Source organism: Hemiscyllium ocellatum, chromosome 3 (assembly GCF_020745735.1).
Source record: "Hemiscyllium ocellatum isolate sHemOce1 chromosome 3, sHemOce1.pat.X.cur, whole genome shotgun sequence".
Taxonomy (NCBI): Eukaryota; Metazoa; Chordata; class Chondrichthyes; order Orectolobiformes; family Hemiscylliidae; genus Hemiscyllium; species Hemiscyllium ocellatum.
Window position 1 is genome coordinate 64,591,103 of NC_083403.1, and position 24,532 is coordinate 64,615,634.

Below are 24,532 nucleotides of genomic sequence, written 5' to 3' on the forward strand. Positions count from 1 at the left end.
ACCTGAAAGAAGGCCACTCCTACAGTACAGCACCCTTCTTAACCCACAGTGGAACACCAGCCTAAATTTTTGTGATGAAGTTTGAGTTGAACATACAATTATTGATTTAGAGGTGAGTGCGCTATCAACTAAGCAATGGCAAACACTGCATATCAATTTGAAACATTGTTCCTCTATTCTCTCACATGATTGTTCCAATTCTGTATTTGTATCGTATAGTCCTTACTTGTTTGTGACACAATGTCAACAAGGATGATAGTTTGCATGTTTTAAATTTTCGCTTCATGAGAAAGTTGACCAGTTCTTTCCATGTTAAATGGGTCCATAACCCCGTTAGAACAATAAAACAGAGTGGAAAATAAAATGTTACTTATGATTTAGGAAGACTTTATAAAAATTAATGACAGATGAAAGCACCTACATGTCAGTGCAGGTTAGTTGAAACGCTCTTGCCTGAATCACTACATCGTAGATTCAAGCTCAACTTGAAGGTGCTGCTTCAGTCCAGGACCAGGAATCATCAGATTATTTGAGCTATGAAGCTTTGAATAATCCAAATTCAGGTGGATGTAGTGTGTTCGTCAAAGAGAAGATCTACTGCTTTGAACCAACACTTTTTCCTCGAGCTACAGTTTAATGTTTTTCCTTTATTTAAAATACTCTTATTATGTTAAAAGTACTATGAAAATGCAATTTGCTGCTCTTACTAAATTAATTGGCCAGTATCTTAAACATCTGTGGAAGAAAATGATTGCTCACATAACAACAGATTTCACACTATGGCTGGCACTAGTGACTAATATTCTGCAAGGCCATGTCATCAGGTCTTTACATTATTTTGCAAATTGTCTTTGGCACCCAAACCCTGCCAGCAGGTTCAGAAAATGACCAAAATACCAAGATATTTTATACACTAACAGATTTATGTTATTACATTTGATATTTGGAAACACTTGTAGTTTCTTTTCCAATTATTACATGTTCACCAATTGGTTTTATTATGTACATCTTGCATGGAGGGAAATTTGGACAGGTCAATGGATGGAAATATTTACAGCCACAATATTCAATTGGTAAGAGTTTAGTAAATCTGCATCCTTAACATCTTGTGGTTAATATCTAGGAAGAGAATACTTAACAAAAGTAAAATCCATCTTCCTTGTGGGAAAAGAAGACCGTGATAACTACAGATTTTACAAACTCAACTTTGTCTTTTCACAGTTTTCTAGTAGTTCATCTGGGGAAATGCATAATTTTAATCCCAAAATATCAAAAAGCAATGATAGAAACACTGGTCCTTTAGTCATAAACTTTATAAGTTCCAGTTATGTTACCCCTTCTTCAAAGCTCGAGGCAAAATAAATCCAGGCTCCTTATTCTCTGTTTATAAATTAATCTTATCAATCCAGGATTAATCTGGACAATCTCCAATGCACTCTTGCTATGGCAAACATATCACTCATATATAAAGAGATTAATACTGCACACAATACACCAACACTTTGTACAACAGCAACATCTTAACTTCTGTACTCTCATCCTTTTGTAATGAAGATCGACATATTACTTGCCTTCTTAATTGTCTGCTGAACCTACAAGCTAACTTCTAGTTTCTCGTGACCAAAGACACCAACGTGCTTTTGAACACTAATGCTGCTCAAAATGTCATAGAGTCATAGAGGAGTACAGCATGAAAACCTGTCCACGCCGACCAGATATCCCAATCCAATCTAGTCCCACATTCCAGCACCCGGCCCATCTCCCTCCAAACCATCCTATTCATATACCCATCCAAATGCCTCTTAAATGGTGCAATTGTACCAGCCTCCATCACTTCCTCTGGCAGCTCATTCCATACCCGTACCACCCTGTGTGTGAAAAAGTTGTCCCTTAGGTCTCCTTTATATCTTTCCCCTCTCACCCTAAACCTATGCCCTCTAGTTCTGGACTCACCAACCCCAGGGAAAAGACTTTGACTATTTACCCTATCCTGATCACTGAAGGAGAGCATACCAAATGCCTTCTTCATTATCCTATCTATCTGCGACTCCACTTTCAAGGAGCTATGAACCTGCACACCAAGATCTCTTTGTTCAGCAACACCCCCTAGGACCTTACCATTAAGTGTATAAGTCCTGCTAAGATTTGCTTTCCCAAAATGCAGCACCTCGCATTTATCTGAATTAAACTCCATCTGCCACTTCTCAGCCCAATGGACAAGATCCTGTTGTAATCTGAGGTAACCCTTTTCGTTGTCCACTACACCACTAATTTTGGTGTCATCTGCAAACTTACTAACTGTACCTCTTATGCTCGCATCCAAATCATTTATGTAAATTACAAAAAGTAGAGGACCCAGCATCAATCCTTGTGGCACTCCACTGGTCACAGGCCTCCAATCTGAAAAACAACCCTCCACCATGTTGGGATCCATTATTAAGATTAGGTAGTGTAAGAAACTTTATTGTTAGGTAGTGCTCACGTAAGGTAGTATTAGCAAGTCTGGAACTTGTTAGCTTCACTAGACAACAGTAAGCCATTATGTTACACTAAGAACAGACTGAAAAGCTGATGGCATAGCCTGAAGAGGCCCCAGGGAGGCTGAGAGATAACAGGAAATTGGAGCCGTGTCTAAATGCACGTAGCTCAAACTGAGGTAATAGAATGTTATCAGGTGAGAACCAATGACATACTAAAATTCTGCATTTTACCAAATAAGGATGTAACTCTGGAATGCGAGAGAACAAAAGGATAGACAAATTAAAAAAATAGTCAGAACGCGCCTTCTCCAGTGAGCTAGACACCTCACTGTACTGTGTACGATTCTCTCTCATTAAACCTGTTTATACTTTTAATCAGACCCGGTGTCTCTCTCCTCCAAACGAACACGGGGACAGAAGATCTGTCTCAACAACCACCACCCTCTGTCTTCTACTTTGGAGCCAGTTCTGCATCCAAATGGCTAGATATCCTGTATTCCGTGAGATCTAACCTTGCTAATAAGTCTCCCATGGGGAACCTTGTCAAACGCTTGTTGAACCTAGTCCATATAGATCACATCTACCACTCTGCCTTCATCAATCCTCTTTGTTACTTCTTCAAAAAACTCAATCAAGTTTGTGAGACATGATTTCCCACGCACAAAGCCATGTTGACTATCCCTAATCAGTCCTTGCCTTTCCAAATACATGTACATCCTGTCCCTCAGGATTCCCTCCCACAACTTGTCCACCACCGAGGTCAGGCTCACTGGTCTATAGTTCCCTGGCTTGTCCTTACCACCCTTCTTAAACAGTGGCACCACGTTTGCCAACCTCCAGTCTTCTGGCACTTTACCTGTGACTATTGATGATACAAATATCTCAGCAAGAGGCCCAGCAATCACTTCTCTAGCTTCCCACAGATTTCTCGGGTACACCTGATCAGGTCCCGGGGATTTATCCACCTTTACCCGTTCCAAAACATCCAGCAATTCCTCCTCTGTAATATGGACATTTTGCAAGATGTCACCATCTATTTCCCTACAGTCTATATCTTCCATATACTTTTCCACAGTAAATACTGATGCAAAATAGTATCTCCCTCATTTTCTGCGGCTCACAAAGCCGCCTTGCTGATCTTTGAGGGGCCCTATTCTCTCCATAGTTACCCTTTTGTCCTTAATGCTTTTGTAAAAACTCGTTGGATTCTCCTTAGTTCTATTTGCTAAAGCTATCTTATGTCCCCTTTTTATCCTCCCAATTTCCCGCTTAAGTATACTCCTACTTCCTTTATACTCTTCTAATGATTCACTCGATCCTGTCTATATCTTACATATGCTTCCTTCTTTTTCTTAATCAAACCCTCAATTTCTTTAGTCATCCAGCATTCCCTATACCTACCAGCCTTTCCTTTCACCCTGACAGGAATATACTTTCTCTGGATTCTTGCTATCTCATTTCTGAAGGCCTCCCATTTTCCAACCATCCCTTTACCTGCGAACATCTGCCCCCAATCAGCTTTTGAAAGCTCTTGCCTAATACCATCAAAATTGGCCTTTCTCCAATTTAGAACTTCAACTTTTAGATCTGGTCTATTCTTTTCCATCACTATTTTAAATCTAATAGAATTATGGTTGCTGGCCCTAAAGTGCTCCCCCACTGACACCTCAGTCACCTGCCCTGCCTTATTTCCCAAAAGTCAAGTTTTGCACCTTCTCTTGTAGCTACATCCACATATTGAATCAGAAAATTGTCTTCTACGCACTTAACAAATTCTTCTCCATCTAAATCTTTAACACTATGGCAGTCCCAGTCTATGCTTAGAAAGTTAAAATCCCCTACCATAACCACCCTATTATTCTTACAGATAGTAGAGATCTCCTTACAAGTTTGTTTCTCAATTTCCCTATGACTATTAGGGGGTCTATAATACAATCCCAATAAGGTGATCATCCATTTCTTATTTCTCAGTTCCACCCAAATAACTTCCCTGGATGTATTTCTGGGAATATCCTCCCTCAGCACAGCTGTAATGTTATCCTTTGTCAAAAACGCCACTCCCCCTCCTTTCCTGCCTCCCTTTCTATCCTTCCGAGAGCATTTGTATTCTGGAACATTAAGCTGCCAGTCCTGCCCATCCCTGAGCCATGTCTCTGTAATTGCTATGATATCCCAGTCCCATGTTCCTAACCATGCCCTGAGTTAATCTGCCTTCCCTGTTAGGTCCCTTGCATTGAAATAAAAATGCAGTTTTATTTATTAGGCCCATCTTGTCCATGTCTGCCTGGACTGTTTGACTCGCTTCTGTTCTCAACTGTACCAGTCTTACATTGATCTCTTTCCTCACTATCTCCCTGGGTCCACACCCACCACCCCCTTCCCCCACCAACCCCCACCCCCAACCGCCACCTTACTGGTTTAAATCCTCCTGAGCAGCTCTTGCAAGTTTCCCTGCCAGTATTTTAGTCCCCTTCCAATTTAGGTGCAATCCATCATTCTTGTACAGGTCGCTTTTACCCCAAAAGAGATTCTAATGATCCAAAAATATGAATCTTTCTTCCATACACCAGCTCCTCAGCCATGCTTTCATCTGCTCTATCCTCCTATTCCTGCCTTCACTAGCTCGAAGCACCGGGAGTTATCCAGATATTAGTACTCTCGAGGACCTCCTTTTTAAATTTTTGCCTAACTCTCTGTAATCTCCCTTCAGAATCTCAATCTTTTCCCTTCCAATGTTGTTGGTTCCAATGTGGACAATGACCTCTTGCTGGCCCCTCTCCCCTGTGAGAACATTCTGCACCCTCCCTGAGACATCTTTGATCCTGGCACCAGGGAAACAACACACCATTCTGCTTTTTTGCTGCTGGTCACAGAAATGTCTGTCTGTACCTCAGACTAGAGAATTCCCTAACACAATTGATCTCTTGGACCCCGACGTACCCCTCGTTGCATTAGAGCCAGTCTCAATACCAGAAACCTGGCTGTTTGTGCTACGTTCCCCTGAGAATCCATTATCCCTTACATTTTCCAAAACAGTATACTTGTTTGAAATGGGTATATCCACAAAAGACTCCTGCACTAGCTGCCTACCTCTCTTACCCTTCCTGGAGTTAACCCATCTATGTGACCGTATCTGAGACTTTTCCCCCCCTTCCTATAAATGCCATCCATCACATGCTGTTGCTGTTGCAAATTCCTCATTGCTTCTAACTGTCTCTCCAACCGATCCATTTGATCTGATAAGATTTGCAGTCAACGGCATTTATGGCAGATATAATCCGCAGTAACCCTTAAACTCTCTTTAAACTCCCACATCTGACAAGAAGTACATATCACTGTACTAAAGGCTATTTTTGCTCCCTCACAATCTACAGACTCAGAAAATAACACTGTTTTATTCCTCTACAAAACATTGCCCTCGGTTAAACTAACAGTTATGAGTTATATTTTAAGTTTAATTAAGAAACATATCTCCAAAAACATATATCAAGAAAGAACCCACTCTACTCACTACTGCAGCCTTTCTATTGGACACACTAAAAACAACGATTAACTTATCTGATTCTGTGCTGTGAACTTCGCCCAAACAGGTTGCTCCACGATTAGTTGTGAATTTCACTGTTTGTTAATTTTCCCAGACGCACTCCGATATCTAATGATACATGAATTCAAAACAGCAAAGGCTGTAACTGTGCAGGTTCTCTCTCTCTCTCTCTCTCCTGCCATGTGCTTCCTTTGTCTGTTCTTCTCCCTTTTAAAACTGCTGTTGTTTTGACTTTTTTTTCCCCAAAGTTCCAAAACAATGCAACAGCATATAAAACAGTAATTGCTGCTCCTGGAATTCGAGGAAATCACCTCCAGCGCCTAAAATACCTCAAAAAAGGAGCAGCTGTTACAGCCAGAAATTTTCCCGTCCTCTATCTTGGATTACCCAGAATCCTCATTTAAGAAATGTCCTACATTTTTTTTTCCTCTACCTAAGTGAATAATGTCATTCTTATTCACATTATTTTTCATCTTCCAGCCCATTTATTTAGCTTGTACATATTCTCTTAAAGCCTCCTTTGCAATCACTTCACCACTTGCATTCCCAGTTTAGTGTTAATAATAGATGTTGTTAATTAACCTATTCAATTGTGTTACAACACACCTCAGAATCAGGTGGGACTTGAACCCAGGCCTCCTAGCTCAAAGGAAGGGACACCACTGTTGTAGGAGCCTCCAATTTGGAAATAATATAAATGTTCTCCAAAATGAAATCATTCCTATAGAATGCCAGCAGCTATGGACTTAGCATTGGTTCTTGTGGCACCCCACCAGTAACAGCTTGCCATTCTCAGAATGACCCATTTATTCCTACTGTCAGCTTACTGTCTGTTAACCAATCCTCGATCCAACCTGACATTGTTTTGCCAAACCCGTGTACTCTAATTTTATTTACTTAACCTCCTCTGTGGGACTTTAACAAAAGCTTTTCCAATATCTAAAAACACCGCATCCACTGATACTCCTTTACCAATGCTACAAGAAATAGCCTCAAAGAAGTCATACTTGTTCAACACAATTTCCCTTTCATAAATCCATGTTGATTTTGATTATTACCACTCTTTCCTAAATGTCCAAATATCTTATTTGCAATAAATTCTAACATTTCTTGATTACTGGCATCAAACTAACAGTTTTGTAGTTCTCCATTTTCTTTCCTCTTAAAAGTATGGTGACATTTGCTACTTTCCAATCCACAGTAACTGCTCCAGAATCTATAGGATTATGAAAGAAAATCACAAATGCCTCCACTAGCCACTCCCTTCAACACTTTAGGATCATGCTCATCTGATTCAGAGGATTTATCAAATTTCAAACCAGTTAACATTTCAAATATTGTTCTTTACTGATGCTAGTTTCTTTTAGCAGCTCAGTTTCACAACATCTTTGGTCACCTAGTATTTCTGAGATGGTTTCTATATCTTCCATCAACAGGCCGAAGGGCCTGTTTCCACACTGTAAGTAATCTAATCTAATGATTTTTTTTCATGTATAGACAGGGCGTCATTGGCTAGCTCAATGTTTATTGCCCAACACTAACTGCCCTGGAGAAATTGGTGGTAAGCTGAGTACTTGGGGTCACCCAAAGATTGTTTTCTCATTATTTCACTGGTTTCCTATTACACTTCCCATTTCCCTGACCCTGACTCTACTTGGCCCACGTTTGCCGAGCTAATCTTCCTATTTTTGGATGCATAAAACAGCATTTTTCATTCTGCCCTTCTGTTCTTCACTAGTTTGTATTCATATCTCTTTTCTCTTTCTTAAAACAGTTTGTAATGCATCACATGGCTCGCAATCCCTCGGCTCATCACTTTTTCTGGCATCCTAATAATCCATTTCAAAATACACCTAGTATATTGAGAGCAGTTTTGATCCTCTGACCTAAGAAAAGCTACATTGCTAAGAAAGTGAATGCAGTGAAGGTTCACCAGACTGATTTCTGCAACGTCATGTTTGTCACAACAGGAAATCTTGCATTGACTGCATCTGTATTCACTACACTTTGGAAGAATAAGAGGGAATTTAATTTAAAAAAAATAGACTGGACATAGGAATTTCAACTGGTTAAGATGGTGGAGGAAGCTCAGAATAAGGTGTCACAATTTCCGATACACTGTAGGCCATCTGGCCTATTATGAGGAGAGATTTGCTTAGAGAATGGTGAACCAGAATCTCTACTACAGAAGGTTGTGGAGGTGAAGTCACTGAATATATGTAACAAAGTATGACATAGATTTCTGGAAATTCAGGGTATAGAGCTTATTGAAGACAGCAGGAGTATGCAGTTAAGATAAAGAATTCAGGATTTGATGGATGGACAGCCTACTATAATCCCAATTTTTATATTTGATTGAATATAATCTTTGATTTATCTTGTTGATTTACCTTCCCTTTGGGTCAATGCACCTTAGAGAAATGTATACCTATTTTGAGTCAGATTAAGACCATAAGACCATAAGACATAGGAGTGGAAGTAAGGCCATTCGGCCCATCGAGTCCACTCCGCCATTCAATCATGGCTGATGGGCATTTCAACTCCACTTACCAGCGTTCTCCCCATAGCCCTTAATTCCTCGAGACAACAAGAATCTATCAATCTCGGCCTTGAAGACATTTAGCGTCCCGGCCTCCACTGCACTCCGTGGCAATGAATTCCACAGGCCCACCACCCTCTGGCTGAGAAAATGTCTCCGCATTTCTGTTCTGAATTGACCCCTCTAATTCTAAGGCTGTGTCCACACGTCCTAGTCTCAAAGATTGTACTTCTTTAAGTACTAGCTATTGCATTTCTACCACCCACTGTTTTGGTATATTTTCACAATCCACCCTAGCCAATTCACCACTCATATCTTCATAATTTCCTTTCTTCAGTCTTAAGACTCTTGATTCAGAATGAACTATGTTGCCTTCAAACCTGATGTGAAATTCAATCTTATCCTAGACACTATTTCCCAAAAGTTCCTTTACACCAAGATTATTCATGAGCCCTTTCTCATCTCACAGGTCCATAATAGCCCAATCCTTAGTTATCTCAACATACTACATCAGAAATCCATATTGTACACACTCCAAAAATTCATTATCCGCAGTAATAGCACTGATTTGGTTGACCGCAACTGCACGGAAATTTAAAAATCACAACATCAAGTTATAGTCCAACAGGTTTATGTGGAAGCATTAGCTTTCGGAGCGCTGTTCCTTCATCAGGTGATGCTGTATTACTTACAGTACATGCAACTCTAAATGTCAGATTTATAACATGTTAATCATCAGTACTAGTAGTTTGGTGGTCGATAAACAATTCTCAATGATGTTTTCTTCCCTTTGCTGTTTCATACCCTCATGCAAACTCATTCGTCATCTTGATACTTGGAGCTCAAAACCACTCTTCCTAATGTGATGATGGTGTTCCTTTCTAAGAGTGTGAGGCAACCTCATTTTCTTTTCTCCCCAGTGCTCAAAAATGCCAAATTTCTATAAGTATTCAGTTCCCAATCTTAGTCAACCTGATGCTAAATCATGGAATGGCAATACTTCAACTTAGGCACACAAATCTTGATTTTTTTTTGTGAATATTACATGCATTCAGACAGAATGCTATTCATTTTGCTTTTTAGTATCATTCTCCATTCTGATCCTATTTGATGCTCACGTGTGCCTCATCTGTTTTCTATTTTTGCATTCCACTTCCCTTTACCAGTTTTGCTTCTTAAATCTGAGCTCTCTTTCATGTTTTCATTCTCCTGAAATCTAGTTCAAATCCTTGTGGTATCAAATAATGAATTTCCCTCTGAGGATCCTGGTCCTGTGAAGATACAGTTCATCTATCTTGTACAATTCCCATTTATCCCAGAACCAGTCCCAATGTCTCAGAAATTTGATGTCCTTCCTCTCATTCCAATCCTCAGCCACATGTTCAATCACTCAATTCCCTTAGTTCTATGCACTAGGACATGGACTGGAAGTATTCCTAAGATTACTGATTTAGAGGCCTTTTTAAAAATATCTTTCCTAGCTATGAAATCTGTTTTGATAATCATATTCCCCCTTCCCAGTTAAGACACTTGTACTTACATGGACTATGACATCTGACTGTTCATCCTCCACCAGAAGAATGTCCTGCAGTTTTTTTCAAGAAATTTTTGGTTCTGTCACAAGGGAATAAAGGTATCATCCTGGAGTGACATCTAAAGCATGGAAATATCTGTCTGTCACTTCTCTTCTTCCACCCTGCCTGTACAGCTGAACCACAAGTGGTGCCACAAACCTAGATCCAAATGCAGTCCTCCAAGGAACCAACACCGTCATCAATATCCAAAACAATTTTTAAAAATTGGATATCTGGGTCTATTTGTATGTAAATCACAGAAGGTTGGTTTGCAGGTACAATAGGTAATTAGGAAGGCAAATGGAATGCTGCCCTTCCCTGCTAAAGGGATTGAGTTTAAAAGCAGGGAGGTTATGTTGCAGCTGCATAGAATGCTGGTGAGACCACACCGGGAGTACTGTGGGCAATTTTGGTCTCCTTACTTGAAAAAGGACGTACCGGCACAAGAGAGAGTACAGAGGAGGTTCACTGGGTTGATTCTGGAGTTGAGGGGGTTAGCTTATGACGAAAAACTGAGTAGACTGGGATTGTAGTCATTGGAATTTAGGATACAGAGTGGGGAAGGTCTTACAGAAATATATAAAATTATGAAGGGAATAGATAAGATAGAAGTAGAGAGGAAGTTTCCACTGGCAGTGAAACTAGGACGAGAGGACATAGTCTCAAAATTAGGGGGAGCAGATTCAGGACCGAATTGAGAAGGAACTTCTTCACCGAGAGGGTTGCAAATCTGTAGAATTCCATGCCCAATGAAGTAGTTGAGGTTTCCTCATTGAATGCTTTTAAAACTAAGATAGATAACTTTTTGAACAGTAAAGGAATTAAGGGTTATACTGAGAGGGCGCCTAAGTGGAGCTGAGGCCATGAAAAGATCAGCCATGATCTGATTGAATGGCAGGGGCTATAGAGTCAGGTGGCCTACTCCTGCTCCTAGACAAAAGTGAGGATTGCAGATACTGGAGATCAGGGTCTGGAATAGAGTGGCGCTGGGAAAGCACAGCAGGTCAGGGCGGCACGGTGGCACAGTGGTTAGCACTGCTGCCTCACAGCGCCAGGGACCTGGGTTCAATTCCCGACTCAGGCGACTGACTGTGTGGAGTTTGCACGTTCTCCCTGTGTCTGCATGGGTTTCCTCTGGGTGCTCCGGTTTCCTCCCACAGTCCAAAGATGTGCGGGTCAGGTGAATTGGCTGTGCTAAATTGCCCGTAGTGTTAGGTAAGGGGTATATGTAGGGGTATGGGTGGGTTGCGCTTCGGCGGGTCGGTGTGGACTTGTTGGGCCGAAGGGCCTGTTTCTACACTGTAAGTAATCTAATCTAATCTAATCTAATCATCCGAAGAGCAGGGAAATCGATGTTTCGGGCAAAAGCTCTTCATCAAGAATGAGTCACTCCTGATTTAAGGGCTTTTGCCCGAAACGTTGATTTTCCTGCTCCTTGGATGCTGCCTGACCTGCTATGCTTTTCCAACACCACTCTAATCTATAGTCCTGCTCCGAGCTCTTATGTTGTGTTCTGGGTACTCGTGCGCAACTGGCTGGTCCTCTTGCCCACACACACACACTGATATCCCTTTTCTGTCTTCACTCTCTTGTGGTGTGACTGATGCTCTTGACATGTTATCCATGCCCACTGCTTGTGCTCCAAAATCCATAGTTCAAGTTTCTGCAGTATTGAAACTTCCTGTATATCTAGTCATCTTGATCACTGGGAGTCTCTGACACTTGCCACATCCTACAGGACATGCATTCTATGTTGAGAAAGGGAGGACTGCAAATGCTGGAAAGTCACAGTCAAAAAGCGTGGTGCTGGAAAAGCACAGCAGGTCAGACAGTATCTGAGGAGCACGAGAGTTGATGTTTTGGGCATAAGGCCTTCACGTGATTAAGCTGCCCTGTCAACCTGTAACTTTAATTCACTTAAGTTAACTTTATTCAAACTTGGTTTACTTATTTTAAACTTGTTTTACTTGTTACTAACTTAATAAACCTTGAAACTATTGCTAGGCCTTACTAGTAGAGATAAGTCAAACTAGTATTTATCACAATTCACCTGTTGCAATAGATCTTAAAGTACGGAATAAAACAAATGGTAGAAATCACAGTGGATCAGACAGTATATCCATGGACTCTTCATCAGAGCTGGAATGAAGAATCATCTAGACTCAACACATTAGCTTGCTTTCTCTCCCATGGATGCTGTCTGACCCACTGTGATTTCCAGCATTTGTTTTTTCCCCAGTAGACATTCCAGCATCTGCAGTAATTTGCTCTTACTTAAACTAGTTTTAGGTCTTGTGCACAGAATGACCATGTAAATCTAATTCATTACTCACACTCAATATATATCTGACTCAGGCATATTTTTCTGGCCATATATGTTACTCACATGCAAGCAATAGTAAATTCTGACCAAAAAGAATTCAAATTGAATTTTCACTTCAGTCCGAATCTGTGAATGTCCAGTGAATAAAATGAGGAAAAGTAAATGACATTTAACTTGATAATTGGAATTGCAGCCTTACTGCAGCACTACATTTTCAGCAATTAAGTATGAGAATTCTAATACCTTAATGCATCGAGGATTTAAAAAGAATAAATTTGGAATATCCAGTATGTCAATAGTGTCTACAAATATTTAAAAAGGAGCAGAGGCATTCAAATAATGTATAATTTTGGATATGTACATATTGTCATAAGATTAGCAGAAGCTCTAGTAGCTTGGATGACTTCTGGTAATGATTACATAACTTGCAAAGTTGAGCAGAGGTATAAAAAGGTTAAAAAAAAAGTAACTACCTCAGTCAATATAACAGAACTGTTGAGAGATCATAACTTTGGAGATCCAGAACCACATGTATCGGAATTTATGTGAAGTGTCATCAACGAGAGTAACCTCTTTTCCAAATGTTGCTACAAAAATCTGTGTTCAAATATTTTAATCGTAATATTTCAGAATATCAACAAATCAGCAGCAATCTGGAAGCCTCACGTGTGATTGCACGGACAAAAAGGTTTGTACTTATACTGCATCTCCTTATTTTGGGTCTCAAAGCAGTCTTTAAATGTTCACATGTAAATTAATTTGAAATTCTATGACTTGTGTTTGTGTATTTTGCTTGCAGGAACATGCAGCAAATGGTACTAAGTTTACTGACCATCAAACCTGTTTTTCTGTTCACACTGATTGAGAGAACAATGTTGATCAGAATATCTGCAGCAAACATTATATATAAAGCATGACACCAATTCAATCTCTACAACACTTATACACAGACCAAAAGTCACCTCATAAATGTAATACTTGATCCTAATATGTAGTGTTCGCAAGGTTATAGAGAGTATGGAATTATAGACAATGCTAAATGACAGCATGATAATTTGACAAATTTCAGATCTTGGCTCCAAGTGCCAACATTATAAATTTTTACAAGCAAGCTGAGTCAGAACTTATCACCTAAGTAAATCATGTGGAGACTGGTTAACTAACCCCTTCCTTCACCCAGCAAATATTGTACAATGTATTAGGGGAATTTCAAAGGAACTAAAAATAATTAATCAGTTACATCTGATGAAGTGAATGTCAACTAATGTGACAAAATACAGTTATAATGTGGTATTCATGTTCAAAGTGATCATTATGAGACATTTGGAAATAAAATAAGTAAAGGCGGTTGTCTTTTCTATTTTTCTATCTTTCTTGATTGTGGACAGGAATGGGAAAAGGCTGCTTGAAAAACCTAGAAAAGGCTGCTTGAAAAACAAGTTGTTGATTGGTCTATGGCCTAGTGATCAGCTATTGATGACAACCATCAATTATGTGATTGGCTCCTAGGTAGATTAACATCTTGGCACAACAAAATAGTTAAAAGCAATCAGACTTCTGCAAGGTCAGGAGCCGTCTCTTTTCCCTGCAGCAACAAAACAAAACTTAATGCTGAAAACGCTGGTTTATTTTTCTCTCAGCAGTGGCTGTAAGTTATTGCTCTAAACCAGTAAGCCAGAGACTTCATAAGCATGAAATAGCCAATCTCTTCCTTCTGCATGCAAGTGAAGATATCTGGAGAAGTATGTGTGCATGTATTTAACGGGAGATTTATAAGGCGACTCAAGTTTTAATAATTAGTGTTATCTTGCCAGTAAATATTGTTTATTTGTAGCTAGAATTTATTTATTTATAGAGTACAAGTGCAGAAAACAGACATTGAAATTACATTAGACACTTATTAGACAGCACCTCAAGCACATATACAGTTGTGTGTACTACCTTATTGGTAAGTTGTGAATATGTTGGAGATAAAGCACAAGCAATTTACAAGAATGTTTCCATAAATGAGAAACTTTAGCTAGGAACATAAATTGTAGTAGTTAAGACTGTTCTCTTCGGAGAGAATAATGAGCAGAGATCTGATCAAGGTTTTCAAAATCATAAGCAGGCTGGATAGAGTAGATAGGGAGAAGCTGAAGAAAAAATAACGAAGGGGCATAAATTTAAATAGATGTGCGAATGAAGCATGGGCTATGTGAGAAAAGGCTTTCACACAGTAAGGTAAGATATTCACTGCTCAAAGAATGTGGTAGATGTGGGTTCAATTGAGCCATTTAAGAGGGCATTTGAATGGTTATTTGGATATAAATGGTGTAGTGGGTATGGGGTAAAGGCAAGAGATTGGCACTGGATAACAGAACCAGTGGGAGCAGAATGGGCCAAATAACCACCATTTGCACCATTAACAATTTCGTTCCATCATAACTCATAATTTTTGCGAAGTATAGAAACTGGACCAGTGCTTAGTCAATGTGGGTCTAAAAAGACAATTCTGTGTACTTTTTAAAATTTTTAACATTTGTAACAACTCTAGAAATATTGTAGTTTGATTTCCAGCTACCTGGTGAGGCAAAACATTAATCCAAGTACAATTATATGAAAACGTGCCTTAGAATTACTCCCCACTATGTTGCGACCATTTACCTTCACACTTGGAAACAGAATACCAGATGCTATGAACCAGCAGTTTTAGAAACCACTACCAAGCAGCACAACAAACGGATGTTTGACTACCTTTTCAAGTTTGCAGTAAAGTTCAAAAGACAACTCACTGTGCTATGTTAGCTCATTCTATCCTCTGTTTACATTTTGGCAGTTAATTTGTTTTACATTCTCAATCATTGCCACACCATTCACCTTAACATTTTCACTATTAATCTCCACTTTATGTAGCCAAAGTCTAACTTTACTTGACAAATCATTTCTATTAACCGATTAAGGAAGATGATGCACAGGGATAATGTACCGAGGAGACCCACACAACAAAAGAGAATGTACCTTAGCTGCTATTTCAGGAAAGAAAATTCCAGCAACATCAGCTTTTCCAGATTCAAGGACATGGTTCAAGATACCGAAATGTAATAAGCATAACAATCTGCTGGATGTTGGAATTAACTTCAGGCATGGCAATGTACAGGATATATAGCATCGTATTACAAACTCATACTGTGTTGGAAGACTAAGAGAACACAGATCAAAATTTGAGTGTGTTCTGTCTAGGATCTACCCATTATTAAAAATAATGGTCAGAAAATCATGAACAGTGCACATCTCATTTTCCAACATGCACTGCCAACATACTCGTCTCTTTACTGAGTGGCAACCACTTTAGTAATGAACATGGCCCTGAGCCAAGTGCACTGACTGCATTAATCAGTTTCTTTGAGACAAAAATTAAGAAAACCCAATTGAGATAGTCAATATTCTGATCAACCTTCAACCCCATCCACGAAAGAACAAGCTTTCCATCCCTAGAGTTTCCCAGTTGCCTTTCAGTAAAGAGACGTGTATGCTGGCAGTGCATGCTGGAATATGAGATATGCACTGTTCATGATTTTCTGACCATTATTTTTAATAGTGGGTAAATCCTGGGCAGAATGCACTCAAATGTATGGTCTTAAGAATTTCCCAGTGAGCAAGACTTGGACTCTGTTCCATATTGGCGCTTACCCCGTTCCAACACAACGGCTGCCAGATCTTCCAGTTCTCCACTGCAAGCCAACCCTACAAGATCCCCAAGGAAATCCCATTGGTTACAAGATACTACTTCAGGCTACCCCAAAATCCACTCCTTTTTTTTTCTTTTATAAGAAAACATCTTAAGGTTTATTTCAGGTACCAGTTTCCTCCTGTCACATTATGCTTCTTCTCATATATTTAAAAAAAACTTCATCATTGTGTCTTTGGCTCTGTTTTTGGATGTTACTTATTTATCCTGTATGTCACAGATAAATATTTCTACCATTATTCAGGATTAAATTCAAAGTTGGCAGTGTCCTGGAATTCTCTCCTTAACACCAGTGTGGGAGGATGATGTGAAGAATGGCAGAGGCTCAAAACGATTAAGCCACATAGTCTCAGTGACTTATTAAAAAAACTGCAGTCTTCCCGAAACTCAGAATTTAAAAAAAAGTTTATTAAGGATGTTTCTACTATAAATTAATTTGATTAACTTGACAAATATTTTTACAAACTATCAGAATATCATTACACATGTCTGAGTATACCTTTCAGTCTAGACCAAGATCTGTTCCCACCCAGTTTCCAGGTGTCTAAAATGCTGCTTTCAAGAATTGACTTATTCATACCTGACTATCTGACTAAACTTCGCATCAGTGGTCCCATTTGAGACAGCATGGCAACAACCAGTTCCATATCATCAAATATACCTTGGTGTCTCTCTCTCTCTCTCTTTCTCTCTCTATCTATTCCTAAGGTACGTTTCACTTTCTTACACATCTTTTATCCCACTGGTTACAAGGTGCCAGACTATCTTCTAAAATATTTATTCCAAATGTTTCCTCTCACTGTCACTCCTACACCAAACCTGGAAATTTATTCCCTGGGTTTTATCAAAATATCCACTGTTCGCCCCTGCACTGTCGGAACATTCTAGCTTAGGTTCTTTGATATTATATCCACCCATTCCCAAAGAACAAGAACTGAACATTTGTATCTTCATGCTGTAAGGATGAACCATATTAAAATATTCCATGATCATCCCTCACCACCCACAAGTCCTGATTCCATTCCAACACCGCATTCTCACATGTGTTTCTTGCCATATAATTTATAATTGCATTTTCAAATGTGCAAACTTATGACTTAGATCAGTTATTAATCAATCTTCTGCAGCTGTTGATCTGCTCAATCACTGTTGACTATATTGTACATAGAATTATCCTCAGTAAATCTTTTACTTTGCTGCTGAAATCCTCATCCATGTCTTTGCTATCTGTACACTTGGACATTTCCACACTATGGACTGTATTTTGTGCAGAGCCCCACAACTTAAAAGTCATCCTGCATGTTAAAGCTACATTTGACAATGTGCCATATAAAGAGAAACACAAGGGACAACTATACAAGACTGTAGCTGAATACCGTGAATTGGTTGTCTCTTCCCATCTTAGGAAAGATATATTGGCACTGGAGTCAATGCAGAGAAAATTCACTGGTTGATCCTGAGTTTGAAGGGCCTGTCTTATGAGGAGGGCTTGAGTAGATACGGCCTGCACTCATTTGAGTTTATAAGAATGAGGCAACCCTATCCAAACATGTAAGATGCTTAGAGAAGTTGAAAGGGTAGATGAAGAAAGGTTGTCTTCCCTTGTTGTAGAGTTTAGGATCAGAGGGCAGAATCTCAGAGTAAGTGGCCAAGTAGTTTCAACGTAGATGAGGTAATTTTTCTCTCAGAGAGTGGAACCTTTTGCTGCTGAGGGTTGTGTCATTAACTATATCACTGAGATACATTTTAATCAGTACAGGAACTAAGGGTTATGGGAAATAAACCAAAAGTAGTTGAGTATTATCAAATCAGTTGTGATTTCATTTTTGGCAGAGCAAATTCTTTGGGCTGAATGGCTTACTTTGATTCTTATGTCTTTTAATAGGGTGAGTGACTAAATGGTTGGTTAGAGGTTTTAGGGAGCACCTTAAAGGATGAAATTGAAGGTGGGGAGGGTTCAGTAGAGAATTCCACACCTTAAGGCATTGGAAGACGAAAGCCTGGTCATTGATAGCTGAATGATTACATTTGAGTATGGTCAAGAATTTTTTTCAAGCACTCAACTTGAGATTTTCTCGAGGGTTCCTTTTTGATTTTCAGAGTCTAATTGTTCATATACACTAATTAATTTATTAGGTACAGTAATAAAGTAACAGTACCTTCCATATTTGCACTGACACATGGGGCATTTGGATAAACACACAAGAAGAATTAGTAAAATCATTATCCCCAAAAAACATTGATCCTTCATAAATCTTAAAGCCACAACACAGAAGGAAAGCATTAATTTCCTAGAAACCACACATACTCGTATATGACATTGGCTAACAAGTTTTGTTCAAAATAACTAGCACATACTTCTCCACACATGAAAACCATGATCCTAAACACAACTTCTTCGAGGCCACAGTAAATATGCTTCTATTGCACAGCCTCAAAGATTGAACAATTTCAACCAAGCAATAACTGCAATGATTACTACATTGCAAATCCCAGCCTCAGAAATAACTTAATAAGTTTAGAGTTCACTAGAATTGCACTAATACATCCGTTGTCCATAGTTACTTCAGCACTTATGTAATCTTGAATTCATAACCATGTGATTTCAAGATTTTCAGGCTTCCAGTTAGCTAAATATTTATTTCTTCACAGGTCTAATATTGTATCGTCTCATTTGTAGCTTCATCCTCCCGCACCCAAGTAGCCTCCACCTCAACCCAAATCCCAACATTGCTTGAAGTGCATTTTTCCTTGACATCATTCTTACAGCCCTTTCCTCCTTCCCAAAGCAATGGCAGACTGCCTCTACACACCTCTTCAAAACTCATGGGGTCTCCTCCCACTTACAAAAGAATAAGCTTCTTGCTGAAGCTCAATTTGAGTTCCAAAACTGATACTCAGTCCTGATCTCACTACTGCCTTAGTCCAAACTTGGACAAAAGTACTAAATTCCAGAAGTGAGTTTAAAGCAAATGTCCATGACAACAGATTGCATTTGACCAAGTGCGGCACTAGAAAAAAAACTACTGGATGTAGGCTTGGCTCGCTGAGCTGAAAGGGTTCGCTTTCAGACTTTTCATCACCATACTAGGTAACATCATCAGTGAGCTTTGAGAATAAGTGGTATGGCCCGCTTTGTATTTATGTGTTTAGGTTTCCCTGGGTGGTGACATCATTTCCTGAGATGGCATAATTTCCTGTGGATGTCACCAATACAAGAAAACCTAAACACATAAATAAAAAGCGGGCCATGACACCAGTGCTTCATCCAGAGGCTACAAATCTTCTCAAAATTTGCAAAGAAAAAATACTACATCCATTGGGAACTGGGTGAAAGCCCTACACTGGTTGAGGATCATACGTAGCAGAAAGGAAGATAATTATGGCTATTGGAGGTTAATCACCTCTGTCCTCAGACATCAATGCAGGAGTTTCTCAGGAGAGTGTCCAAGACATAACCACCCTCAGCTATTTAATCAAAAACATTCCCTCCATCTAATGTCTGAAGTAAGGATAGTTGCTGATTAATTGCTCAATGTCAACATCATTCATGACTCCTCAGACATTCAAACAATCTATGTCCATATGCAACAAGACCTGGATAATATTCAGGCTTGGACTGAAAAGTGCCAAGCAATATCCGAGCCACATACGTGCAACATGTCCAACAAGAGAGACTCTAAACGACACCCTTGATGGCATAATCATGATTGAATCTCCTACTATTGACATCCCAAGGTTACTACTGCCCAGAAACTGAATTGAAGAAGCTGTATTAATACTGTGGCTACAAGAGCTGGTCAGAGGTTAGGATATTGGGTGACTATCTCACCTCCTGACTTTCCAAAGCCCGTCCACCATACACAAGGCATGGGTCAGGAACATGACTGAATACTCTTCACTTGCTTAGATGAGTGCAACTCCAACAACTCTCATTAAGTTCATCACCATTCTGGCCAAAGCATCCTCTTTGACCAACAACTCAGCTACCAACTTCAACACCACTGACAAACACTGGTAGCAGTTTACAAGATCGAGAAGATGGACTGCATAAGAACAATAAAGCAGGGAAAGGATGGCAATGTTAATGGTAGCACAAGGTAGCTTATTTAATGGCAAGTTACTGGAAGGTCAGGATCATTACCACAGACATAGCAGAGATGTTCCACAAAGTGGTCACCCAGTCTACATTTGATCTTGCCAATATAAAGGAGATTGCACTGTGAGCAACGAATAAAAATAGGTTGTTAGAAGACCAAGTGAAATGCTGCTTCATGTGGAAGCTGTGTTTGGGGGGTTGGATGATGAGGAGGGAGGAGGTGAATGTTATACCTTCTGCGATTGCATGGGAAGCTGCCATGGGGGAATGTGGAAGAGTTAGGAGTGAGGGAAGAGAGGACTAGAATTCCATGGAAGGAATGATCCCTGCGGAATGTGGTGGAGGGAAGGGGGAAGGTATCTTTAATAGTAGCACCGTGCTGGAGGAGAAGGCAAGGGAAGCCCTATCGTGCTCTGGAAAAGGTAAGAATGAGTGAGGGAAGAAGTGAGAGAGATGGCTCAGTTATGGTCAAGGGCTTTGTCAATCATGGTGGGGAGTTTTCAGTTGAAGAAACAGGCAGCCTGGTGGAAAAGGCAGCATCATCCATGAACAGAAGGCAGCCGGGGCCAGAAAGCTGGAAATTGAGAAAGTGCCGGAAGTTTCAGAACTATCACAAATGAAGTTGGGAAGCATCTGAACAAAGGGGAAAAGTATAAAATCAGGAAAAAAGGATAAATGAAGTCAGATGGGCAGGAACAGACTGACAAGATGGGTTAACCAGGACAGTCTGGTGTTTGGATTTTTGTGAGGAGGTAGAAGCTGGCTGTGCATAGTGGGAGGACTTTGAAGTGCGACGATATGAAGGGAGATTTCCAGAGGGGATGAGTTCAGTGACCATCCAAATTACAGTTTGACATTCAGTGATAGTGTCACGACCAAGAGTGAGACACAGGTAGAGGCTGGCATGCCAGATAACCACCACTCCACCCATGACTGACCTGAGAGAGTGGAGTGTACCAAATTCAGAGGAAGACAGACTAGAGTGGGTGAGAGAAGCAGAGAAATTAAAGCAATCTACATCATGTTGACAAGCCTCAATGAAGAGAACAAATGCAATAAAAAAGGCAGTGTGGTTGTAATAGGCTGGCTCTGTGACAAACACCATACGTGAAGCTGTTGTATGTCATTGTGGTTTCTGTTATTGGTGATGGCACCTATTGCCAAACTGAGGTAGCCACGACTCACTGTGTTGTTCCATGACAGCCAACAGAAGGTGCTGCCATTTCCCTTGCACCAGCTACTGATTCAGGTGTGACAATCAATTTCAAGAGCCTTTGCATCACAATTGTAAACATCCTTAAAATAAAGGTTTTGACTTCCACTTTCATATCGCTCCAGCTATCTCACCAGATGAAAGATCCTGAATAGACTGTTTACTGAGTGTCCACCATCTCTTGGAAATGAAAGATCAGCAATAACAGGATGTAGTTAGCAGATGTCTCGGTTGACCTTAAGTTTACAGAAGCCAGAATGTGGGAGTCCAGTCATGAGTGCATTGGAATAGTTAAGCCTGGAGGTAGCAAAGGCTTCAACAAAAGTTTTGGCAAGAGATTAGTTGAGATGAGGCAGTGCCTGGTGATGTTAGTCAGGGCAGGGGTAGGATACAGGCATTTGTAGTGATGGTGCAAATATGTGGGCAGAAGCTCATCTCAGAGGTCAGATGTAATAATGAGTTTGCAAACAGTCTGGTCCATTGCCAGTGAGGTTAGGAAAATACTGACAGATGGTATGCAATGCGGGGAAGAACACAGTCATCTATTTCTGTTCCATGGAAAACAAAAGGAAATATTTTTCATTTCAAGTTGTAATATTGAGGGCTGGGGAGGATCAGAAGGATTTGGGATTGTGGGAAGACTGAAATCAAGTGTACAAGTGCAAAAATATTGATGCAATGCTGACCCTCATTTCAGAATGCATGTTTCAATTATATACAGCCTTAGACAAATCCCAGTGCAAAGTTGTATTCAGGTTCTATTATTTCCTCTCAGAACAGGTATACCAGCCTTGAATGAGGATTGCAAACATTCACCAGGATTATAACATGACTTCAAGGGTTCCATCAGTACAGATTTTATAAACTTGCTTTGTATTGTCCCATATTTAGAGGACTGCAGGTGATGATGATAACAATGATAGAATGATTAACTAAAATAGAATAACGACTTCTTCTGGTGGGTTCAACCAGAACATGGATATATAATCTTAAAATTAAAACGAAGATATTTAAGATTAAATTAGAAGTCCCTTAAGGTCCAAGTTACCATCAGATTAAATAACAGAACATACTCCATTGTTTGATCTTGTTTCTTTGCTTCTTTTCCTGATACTTTTGGTCACTATCTCAGGTTGAACCAGAATTTTGACATCGACATACCAACTATCTCTGTCAGCAGTAACTTTTAACATTATTGTTTATCATAAATTTTAATTGTCAAGTAGTTCAATTTTCCTTGTGGCTTTCTTCTGTTCAAATTGCAGAACCTGATGTAAAAGTACAGTTCCTCAAAGCTGGGTGCCTAAAAATGAAATTTTCCATAAATCAGACACGTTCGAAATGGAGTGCTGGTCGAGTTTTCAGATCAATGTCTGTATTATTGATTATCCTTCTGCTCAGTTTATTTCCAGATTTCTTCCTTCATTTCTCGTGTTCAGATGAGGTCTCTCATCAAAAAAGCGAGCTTTCACTTTTTATTTCTACTGTGGAGCAGAATCACGCTCCCTGTCTTGCAAGGGAATTTTTCCTCAGGCTTTCCCTTTGGTTTTTCTAACCAGGCACATTTGGGTGAGTGCATGCTGCTGGGGCAAAGGGAAACACATAATCACAACCTCACAGTTCCTACGACATCTGCAGAAGTGCCTGGAGTGAGCAGTTAGGCACTTAGGACTGTTCCTTCACCTACATTTTGACACTTCATACAAAGTAGGGTCCTGGCCTAGAGGAAAATTGGACAGAATCATCCACTTTCAGATTAACCTAAATTTGTTTGAGGATCTTTATTATATTAGGCTTTAGTAGTTTCAAGATATCCAAAAATTCAGCAACATGAGCAATCAAGCAAGACAAGGTCCTGAGGTTGTTGGATCTGAGGACTATAACCTGGTGTTGTGTGATTTTTAACTTTGTCCACAATATAGATGAGACAACAATGGTAACAATATTAAAACCTAGAGCAAAATTCAACTTATTTTTTACCTGAACAAATTTATTATTCTAACTGTAACCAAATTGTGTTATTTCATTGTTATATAAGGATTACTAACACCAGTCATACATTATTTTTAATGTTACTGAAGGAAATTATCTGCGAATCTTTGCAAACTTTATGTTATATGTATGTTAATGTTTACACAAATCATCCAGTATTGTCCTACACTTTATGACACACTTAAACAAAAAGAAAAGTACAAACACATCCACAGCATTTCATTAAAGTTTCTTCGCCATGTTCTTTTAGACCACTTTGTAAATTACGGTCACTGCTGCAAACTTTACAAATTTTACAGTCTGAGAAAACTGACACCCAATATGATTATCGGGTGTAGAAGTAGATGTAGCTTATAGATTTTGGAACCACAATTATATAAAATGAAGTCAAGTAACATGGATATAGAATACTGCTCACTGTTGCTTATGTCAGATTTCTAATTCCACAAACAAATCATCTTTGAAACCCAATTCAGAAATCTGTTCAACATTTGAATTTGAAAATGCCTGCAACTGCAGAGCAAAGCCAAAGAAGGAAAGGCAACTCAAACCAGAAGAAACCACTGACCTGATACAACTTGTCAATGTGACAAATGAAACAGCATAATTGGTACTTGCATTTGAAAGGAGGAGCTATCAACTTCACTGTAGAATGAGTAAGCTTTCTCATATATAAATAGCAACATGTATTGTTTTTGAAAACACTTCTTCATCAGGTACCCCACTATTTCAGAGGATAAATTATTGGGAGAATACAGTGAACGAAGATTCTGGACATAAAATATGTTGGTATGTTTGAATTTCAATTTGAATTAAGATTAATAAGGCGGCAAACATTAGTTGTCATTTTGCTTGTGAAGTACTTTACAAACTGTATATCATAGCATCCTTACTATTGCAGCAATATTGATCTGCTTTTATTATTTTTACAGTGTGAAGAATTAAATCAGATTTAAAAACTAAATGAGCTTATTCTTCCAGATTTTAAGATTAATAATGTATTTTTTTTATTATTGTTGCTGACAGTCTACATTTTGC

At 39.4% G+C, this 24,532-nt stretch overlaps 1 protein-coding gene across 1 annotated transcript in view; it reads right to left on the minus strand.

Moving 5' to 3' along the window:
• Positions 1 to 24,532, minus strand: part of nt5dc1 (5'-nucleotidase domain containing 1) — a 547,161-nt gene that overhangs the window by 289,471 nt on the left and 233,158 nt on the right. The gene's annotated exons all lie outside the window — the stretch shown is intronic.